The sequence below is a fragment of the Lytechinus variegatus genome, chromosome 1 (assembly GCF_018143015.1).
Source record: "Lytechinus variegatus isolate NC3 chromosome 1, Lvar_3.0, whole genome shotgun sequence".
Lineage (NCBI taxonomy): Eukaryota > Metazoa > Echinodermata > Echinoidea > Temnopleuroida > Toxopneustidae > Lytechinus > Lytechinus variegatus.
Window position 1 is genome coordinate 60252471 of NC_054740.1, and position 9602 is coordinate 60262072.

A 9602-nucleotide genomic window follows, 5' to 3' on the forward strand; every position below is an offset into this window, starting at 1 on the left:
GAAGTATATTTGTTAATTATGATTTGTAATATTGTAAGGATCAGTATATTCATTCAAGTGTAGTTGATTATATGCGTTTATACTTTCTGGTCCAATGAATGGATTTACCCTAAGCTTTTATCAACCTTTCTCTGCCTTTGTCCCAAAGGGCTTTATATCATCATCAAACAGGACACCTCATTAATGTGGAATTTTCAAGCTGGGATCTGGTTCCCGTCTTACAAAGAGATGTGATCGATACGATGAACCTCAATTATATGGTAATCCATCTCTGTCATAATTTTTCCTACAGGAAATTTGCACAATGTCCTCTGGTAAACAATGAGAGATGCACTGATTTTCAAGAAAACGATGCATGTATGAATATGTATATCATATCTAGAAAAGATTTTGAACAAACATGCATTTAAGATGTTGATTGTAACAAGTTTTCCATGGTTGCAATCGATCTGATCAGTCACAACTCTTTGTAAGACGGGATCCTGGTCGAGGCTGATACTTCCAAGTCATGAGGCCACTGAAAATAAACCTTTTCCCATAGACTTTGTACAGGTGACTCTGGCCAAGGTCGGCAAAGTTTGGCCTCAAGGTCAACCTCGACTGCATCCCTGTTTTAAAGGTAACTGGGTTTAGCACTAGCATTCAGTTTGATTCTTGGATAAAGTTTAACTTATACCACATATTTATCTTGACTTTATTTGGTTGGTTTTTAGTCAATCATATTACACACCGAACAACCTGCAGTTTTTTTAGCCATATTGTAGCCCTTTGAAAAAACGACCCAAAAATGGCGAAGTTTGTTGATTTACTTTACTTCAGAAGCTGTTGTACATGAAATGCCTACAAAATAGCAATTTATATCCATTTTGCACCCTACGTTGCTATGTGATATCAACTTTAATGCTGACCTTAGTATACAGTACACATACATTTACTGTAAATATAAATGGTATAAAAGATAAGACACACCTATAACTTAACCAGGTCATTGATATCATCATGTGAGCATACAAGAGAAGGTCTTTATTCTCAAGTATTTAGATGCTTTTCATGAATAGGATGTTAACCTTCATTAGAAAAAAATCTCCATTTATGATTTTTTTTTTTTTTAATGGGAGGTATATTGACCATTTTGTGTGGGATATCGTAGTGTCCTTTCTTACTATAAAGTAATTTGCTGGAAACTCTACAGGGTTCAAAGTTATCTACTGCCATGGAAAATGACATACATGTATGTGCTCAGGGTAATTTTGCCCATGAAATGCTTTAAACATTACTGAAAATTGCCCATTCATTGAAATGTTAAAGCTTATCCAATATCAGAGTTAGATTGATCAGTTGCCTCGCGAAGCGGTTGAAACTGTAAGGCCCGAATTCACAAAGGTGGTTTTGAAAACCCACGGTTGAGTCCATGGTTTATACAGATTTCCTGTATGAATTACGCTTAATTTAGCGCGTATATAAAACGTGTCCAATGCTGATGCGCGCATTAGTCACAGTGCGCCAAATCGAAGCCTGTTACCATGGTTAGATAGGCTATTTTATTCACGAGTCCACTGTTTGAAGAGTGGACTCATGTATAAAAACGGTGGACTCATGAATAAAATGGCGTATCTAACCATGGTAACAGGCGTCAATTTGGCCCACTGTGACTAATGCGCGCATCAGCATTGGACATGTTTTATACACACGCCCGATACGCGCTAAATTAGGTGTGATTTATGTAAGAAATCTGCATAAACCATGGACTCAACCGTGGGTTTTCAAAACCACCTTTGTGAATTCGGGCCAAATAAACTGTTGAAACTGCTTTATGCAGAAAGATGTGAAAAGTAGCTCCTGAAAATTAGAAAAATGATAATTTTTCTGGCAGCATTGTAGTCTGTAATGAATTTAAATCAAGAGAAACCATTCTTTCTTGGAAATACATCTCTCTTACGTTGCACTGTATTGCAAAAATATGTGCATGGCTGATGACCATGAATATGCCAAATAATTATTCTGAAATATCAATGATATCACACATAGCTATATATAAAGATGAACAGATTATCTCTACATGTTAATATGATATATATTTCTTTTTGTCTCAAAGTTTTTGTTAACTGTTTTTTTTTCTGTGTGTTTTGGGTTTTTTTTGGGTTTTTTTGGGGGGGTGATTAAATTTGCTGACATGGCAGGGTTGTACCAATCCATGGTGTGGTTTCATGTGTAGGGTTGCAATGAAATGTGATTGTACAATCTGGGGCAGTGGCGGACCGTGACCCGGAGGAGACAAAGCATTGGAGGGGCACTGTATTGTTTGTTAACAATGCTGTGCCCCTCCAATGCTTTGTCTCCTCTGGGTCACGGTCCGCCACTGATCTGGGGTCATCTATATTTCTTTATTCTTTTACATAACAACTCACACAAGTCTTCAGAGAGAGAGCATATTCCATGTGCTATTACGGCAATGCATCACACACACAAAAAAAATTAAATAATTTAAGTCATAAGATTCTCAGACTGTCCAAATGATTTAAATAGGATTGGACTTATAATGTGAATTAAAATATTTTTCCATGAGGGAAAATGAATATTGCATGACCTCTTCCGCTATACCAAGATTCTGACATCATTTTTGTCTTGCCTGCTTAGCAGGAGCAGGTGTATGTTTCAAGAGTATACAGGGATTGTTAATTCTCAGTTGGACTGCATTATTAGCATTTTTACGGTTATTTGCCAGTCTACCCTTGTATGAATAACTCCTTATTACACTTTTTCATAGCCTGGTATATTTGTTAATATTGATTGATGAAGCTTTGTATCATATATTGATCCATTTACCAGTTTCTTTACTTTGTAAAATGGTTTAAGCAGTGGCCCTGGACTGAATTTTAAAAAAAATGGGGTTTTTTTTACCAATTATACGAGCCAATGTTTCAATTACATATCTTGGTGATAGACGCAAACTAATTGAAAAACTAGGTAAAGCAAATATAATTTCATCCAGATGTTCCCTTTATGCAGGTTTTGATCAGATTGATTTGGTTGCTTAAAAAAACCTGCTCTAATCCAGTGATGCATGCTTCATGCAGGGGTTTCCTGTTCTGAACCATCACTATGATGTAACAAAGTACTGTGACATCATAACTTAATGCTCTGTAAAAACATGTGATACTGAACTGGGTCATGTCCTCACACAAACTTGTTGGCATTACAGAGTGGCAAAAGGCGTGGTTCTGACTTACACAGACATGACTTTAAAAAAAAACATAACTTCTTGCTTGCCTGTGGTGAACTGCCTTGGGCTGTATGTTTTTAAACCTCACAGATTTATCTTATGTAAAGATACTCACATGTCTGATTTATAATTGTACAGCAAAGAATAAAGGAAGTATATGAATAAACAAAGAATATGAATATTTGATACTGAATAATGAACCTAAGTCTGTGCAAGAGCCGGTCATAGAATAACTTAGCTACACTGAAGTATGTGTGATCATGAGTTTTAACAAAAAGCAAAGGGATAGAAGAGTGAATCTGGTATGTTGGAAAAATGTTAAGAAGGTGATGGAAAAGAAAGATGGAATTTTGATGACTAACGAGGAAAGATGATGATCAAGAAGAATGATATACATATCTATAAATGTGATTGACTATTGATGAACCTTGTTCACACTACAGACCTACTCTACCATGACCATGTGCTGCTCAGAATCATAGCTATTAATGATTTCCTTTTCTTTGTGATGCGTAAATATATTGTGCCATTATTTTCTGAAATACTTGTGTATATATTTAATTAGAGTTAGATTGCTGCATGATTTCTATGATGCACTGTTATATTCAATTTATTTTCAATCATGATACGTTGTTCTACATTTATCAAGGTGGCTGTGATTGTATTTTGTGTGGAATAAATCATGAAATGCTCGTGCAAAAGAATTTGAATTGTTATTTTCCCTTTGTAGCGTTCGCAAACTGCATTGTTAGATTTGAATGATGAAGTCAAGTTTTGAATTGTGTGTCTGATTTTAGAATTTATTCATTTGATTTTAAATGGTCCATGATCAAGATGATCCAACTTCGTTTATCAAATTCATATCAGAATTATGCGAAACATTATTATGTGATGTGGTAATTCAGAGGGATATTAAATCAGGGGTGCCACTTGGTTTTTAGGCTACACAATATTTCCATTCCATAGAAAATGCTTTCTTTTTTTCTCATTGGCTCATTTTAGATAAGTTTTAGGAGGTCTTTCCACGAAGGCCAGGGCCCCGTCTTACAAAGATATATGGTTGATCCAATCAATCGTAACTCTATGGAAATCCATCAGTGTCATAGTTTTTTTCTACAGGAAATTTGCAACATGTCCTTTGTAAACAAAGGACAACACACCAAATTGTCAAGAAATCAATTACTTTATTGAAATTCATTCGTATATAACAAAAAAATCTAAACAGACATGCATTTCAGATGTAGACGTTGCTGGCTTTCCATAATCGCAACTCTTTGTAAGACGGGCCCAGGAGTCCAGAAGACAGAGGATTATGTTTGTCAACATCAAAATTATTTTCTGCTTAGCCTCATCTTATAACCTGCTTTTAGTTTCTTAACTGTCCCCAAAGGTGCAATGGTGACTTTTATGTGGGTAAAAGATGAATAAGGTGTTTTCTAGAGTTATCATGTACTTCAGTTAACGTTGAAAATCAGGTTAATTGGTCGAAAGTATTTTGATATAGACAAACATACGTAACACTCGTCCTTGTGAACCCTCTTCCATATCTATTCTGCATGACATCCATTTTAAGTGTTTCCATTATTCATTGACTGGATGACACTTCACATCATTGAGGGGAAACATGAAGCTACACATCTTGACTTAGTAATTATTGTCAATGCTGAAGAGCCAGACAGAAATGTTGTGGCTGTATTTCTTGTGACCTCCCTTATCACTTATAACACTTGAACGCAAAAATCATAGGGAATGGTAAACCAACCCCCCCCAAAAAAAAAAATAATAATAATAATAATGATAAAAAAAGATAAATAGAGAAAAGAATAAATAGATTAAATACGAAAAACAAATAAATAAAAAAACGATGAATAAAAAAATTTATAAATAAAAAAAATATGAAGGATTATGACTAGATTTGCCCTTATACTGTGGCTACTTCTGCCATAGGGTTAGGATTAGTGTATTCTTTAACACAGAGCGAAAGATTAGAGCAGGGGTTCTCAAACTTTTTCTTTGAAGGACCAGATGAGACTCCAAGTAAACCTGAAAGGGCCAGGGTGAAGTGGATACTTAGAAAAAATGTGCGCGAAGCGCAATGACCCTTGCGGTCGGGGTCCTAGATGCTCTCTTGTGCAATATGGCCCTTACTTTGGGAGCATTTAATCCAACAAATTTATAACAGTTTCATATGGAACGCAGGAAAATAAGAAAACATTTCAAAATACAGCTAGAGTCAATAACTAAATACTTTGTTAAAAGGGATCTAGATTGTACCTATACATACCTGGTTTGGGGGAGATAATAATGTCTTGAAGTATCAATATTTTTTGTAATCAAAGTAGAATGAATGATAGAGCATGTCTGTTGTAGACACTAACAAGGATGTCAGTCTCCTCGTCACTTTCATTATGGGAAAAATGACAGTCTGTCAGCAGTAACTTGCTTGAACTTTGGCACAAAAGGTGTAATTGCCAGACAAAGGCACTGCTGCAAATGTTCATTGGTTAAGCAGGGGCCGCGTCAAAAACGTAAAAATGATCATATGATTGTGATTTTTTGCATGGCCAGCCCCCCCCCCCCCCCCGGCCCCCACTGTGAAAACCGTTCCGCAGCCCCTGTCAAGGTACTTCGGCATGAGTTAGTTCTTTAAAATGTTCATTGTGGAAAATGCACTTCGGCACCTGTATGTAGATCCAAAAATGGTGAGAATAGCGCTGGTCATCTAACAAGAAAGCAGATCGAACAGACAGAAAAGACTCCACTAAATTTTGTTTAAAAGCCGTTTAAAAGTCAAAGTAATTAGACTGCCATTATTTTTATTACGGTTAGGGCTACATGGATACACAGTGTAATCATATTGAGCTGTACAGTGTAGTCATATTGAGCTATGTTTCATATTGTGACTTAAAAGTGGTTAAAAAAAAAACCAGCAGAGTCTCGCGGGCCGGATTGAGAAGTTCCGGGGGCCGGATCCGGCCCGCGGGCCGTAGTTTGAGAACCCCTGGATTAGAGTCTAGCTTTCACTCTAGACACTGTATAATTTGTCAATTTTAGTCTGTGCGTGCAGACTACCATGTATCCACCCACACTGTTAGGGTTGGTACGTTCATATCTTCTTGAGATCATCCATGTTCTAATAACACCTGTATCCGTCCTGACCAAGTTATAATCAAATAAATTTGAAATATATTTGAAGTGTTGTGTTGCCCAGTTAATTAGCTCTTAGACTTTGAAACAGAGGGTCATGGGTTCAAAATGATTTCACTTTGCACTGTGCTGCACCCAGCCTGGGTGAGGAAATAGGTACATGACAAGTGTTTATTCCTTGAAATGTTTGTGTGCTGCTATTAAAGACTTGCCTAGCTGAAGCAATGGTAATATCCAAGTGCTTTTGGAAATGCCCTATACAGGAACTGAGTACCATTATCTCATAATTATTATGGAGTGATGATAATGATGATGATGAATCTAATCGATATTCGAACAAATCTACACAAGTTGTATGGATCTTCGCCATACACATAATTTTTTTGATGCGGGGGAAGCAAAACTCAAAAGCGAGGGAGCGAAGCAACCGAGCTTGCCATTTTGCGCTTTTACATTTTGTAAAGTGAAATTGAAGGATTTTGTGCATACTTTTGTTAAAGTGTCAATTTGAATCTGTGCTAGCGGACTACCATGTATCCACCCACGCAGTTAGGGTTGGTAATTTCATATAGCAAAAAAAAAAAAAAATCAAAATTCCTTGGGGGGGGCAACTGCCCCCGGACTGTTTACAGTCATAGTATATAGATTGCTTTCTCATATTTAAAGTAATCCCTTATCTATATATCCAGACTAAACATTCCATTCTTTTTATCGAACTCGTTATGGGTTTAATGTCTTTGGTTGATATTATTCACTGCACACTGATATATGATACACAAAGATTTCTTGATTTTTTATTATTAATATTGATATTAGTATTACTTTGAACTCATATTTTGGAAACTTTGCACTCTAGGCATACATTATCAGTAGTTGGTTGACGGATTTGTAACAGTCAGTCTATTTTATTGGAGCTTCAAGGTGCAGCTCCCCCCCCCCCCCCAACGAGAGTGAAATTGGGAACCAAAAAGAGTCGAATGATGTGGCTGCCTGTTACCTCCCCTTCATTTCGTTAAATGTTCTTATTTTTAAGACGGTATTGGGTACCAAGGGGGTACCACATACCTAAATAAACGAAGAACTTTATTGTTCAAGTTAAGACATCACAATATTTGTAGAAGATTGTTGGAAAACAAATATAGGCTACCTAGGAGAAAGGCAGATATAAAAAAAAGATGTTTACAAAATAGGTGACGTGCGATCACCCAATTACGTCATAATTACGGAGGACTTTGGGATCATGGGTTTTAAAAGTACGTGTTTGCTCTTCGTAAAATCGTCATCAAAATGATATACGGACACATTCTGACTTGTTTGTTATGGTCGCGATATTCTGAAATATGTTGTTTTATAGTTTCGAGTGGGTTTTATGGACCTTTATGGGTGTATCGGGGCCGACCGAACGATTACAGGCCAGAAATATCTCATCGAAAATGTTTGTCGTCTGTTGGATAACATTTTGCTATATTCACTTCTTATCTTTTTTTTTTGTGTGTGTAAATGAATCAAGGTAAAGTGATGAATCAGACGTTCAAATCGCCGGGAATTCGAGGCCTATATTTGAACGTGAAGGAACAATGAACTTCAAATTGGCGTGCAACTAAAACGGTTCAAATTTTAAGGGGGTAATAATTATTTCATAAAATTAAAAGAAAGGTACCCTCTTCATAATAATCACATCTCAACATATACCCAGATACTACTCAGCATTTTCAAACGATCTCCTACATAATTATGGCCATTTTGAAATTAATATCCCCCTCTTTCAGGAAAGGTGGGTGGGCTCTGGGCATTTATATAAATTAGGGGGCAACAGACATCGAAATCTGTAAGCACTCCATGGTTTGCACGTAATTAGAACTTCGATAATTATTAAATTATCCATTTGCCTTTTTTCTTTATTAGAAAATATGTTTCATTTATTCATACAAAATAATAAGAACATTGAATCAAATTAATATTTTCACGTAACTCGAAGTTAACAAAGGATTGCAATACTAGACCTAGCAAATGCGACCCTTTTGTATCCGCACCTATACTTTTTGTGACGTATACCACTATTTATATCAAAGATGTGTAGATAATGCATTTACACAAAAAAAGTATAGGCCTATGCCTTTCCCCCTATACCTTTCTGTCTTGGGTGTATAACAGGTTTTGCCCCCCCCCCCCATGACACACACTCCACATACACACATTTTTTAATAAAGGTGTAAAAAAAGGAAGTGATCATCTGAATGTATTCATTTACATGGTCAGCCACCCCCCCCCCCCCCCCGTCAAAACCGTACACGGCCCCATAATGTACATGGTTGAAGTAACTTCGATTTAGTGTCCTATACTACTAAAAGAAAGAGAAATAACAAAAAGCAAGAAAAATAAAAACAAAATATCGAGAGAAAACGATGTTCATTATTCCCCGATTAGTCCTTTCACGCTAAATTAAGGTTGGAATTAGAAGGTCAAGGATGCGGACGCTTCGAAACGATATTTATCAAACCGGTCATACAACTTTACACGCTATTTTACCCAAGATATTTAGACAATTTATTGTCAATCATAACCTATTTGATTTTGTATTGTGACGGCTTAATCATCCATCACATGGGAAACGTGACATGTTTTTTTGGTTTATTACACCTTTTCCTTTTATCCTCTTTTCCCATATCAGCATCATTTTCAGCAACATTTTTCAACCCTATCTGTTTTTGCAAATTTTGTTATTTTTATTGTATGTATCCAAACCCGTTTTCATATTGGCCCATATTCTAAAGTCGGTTTTATTGTCTCACCTGCATAGCAGAGTGAGACTATAGGCTCCGCTTTTCCGACGGCGGCGGCGGCGTCAACATCAAATCTTAACCTGAGGTTAAGTTTTTGAAATGACATCATAACTTAGAAAGTATATGGACCTAGTTCATGAAACTTGGCCATAAGGTTAATCAAGTATTACTAAACATGCTATTAGAGTTTCATGTCACATGACCAAGGTCAAAGGTCATTTGGGGTCAATGAACTTTGGCCGATTTGTGGGGTTTCTATTGAATTACAATCAAAACTTTAAAAGTTTTTGGATCTGCTTTATGAAACTTGGACATAATAGTAATCAAGTATCACTGAACATCCTGTGCAAGTTTCAGGTCACATGATCAAGGTCAAAGGACATTTAGGGTCAATAAGCTTTGGCCGAATTGGGGGTATTTGTTGAATTACCATCATAACTTTGAAAGTA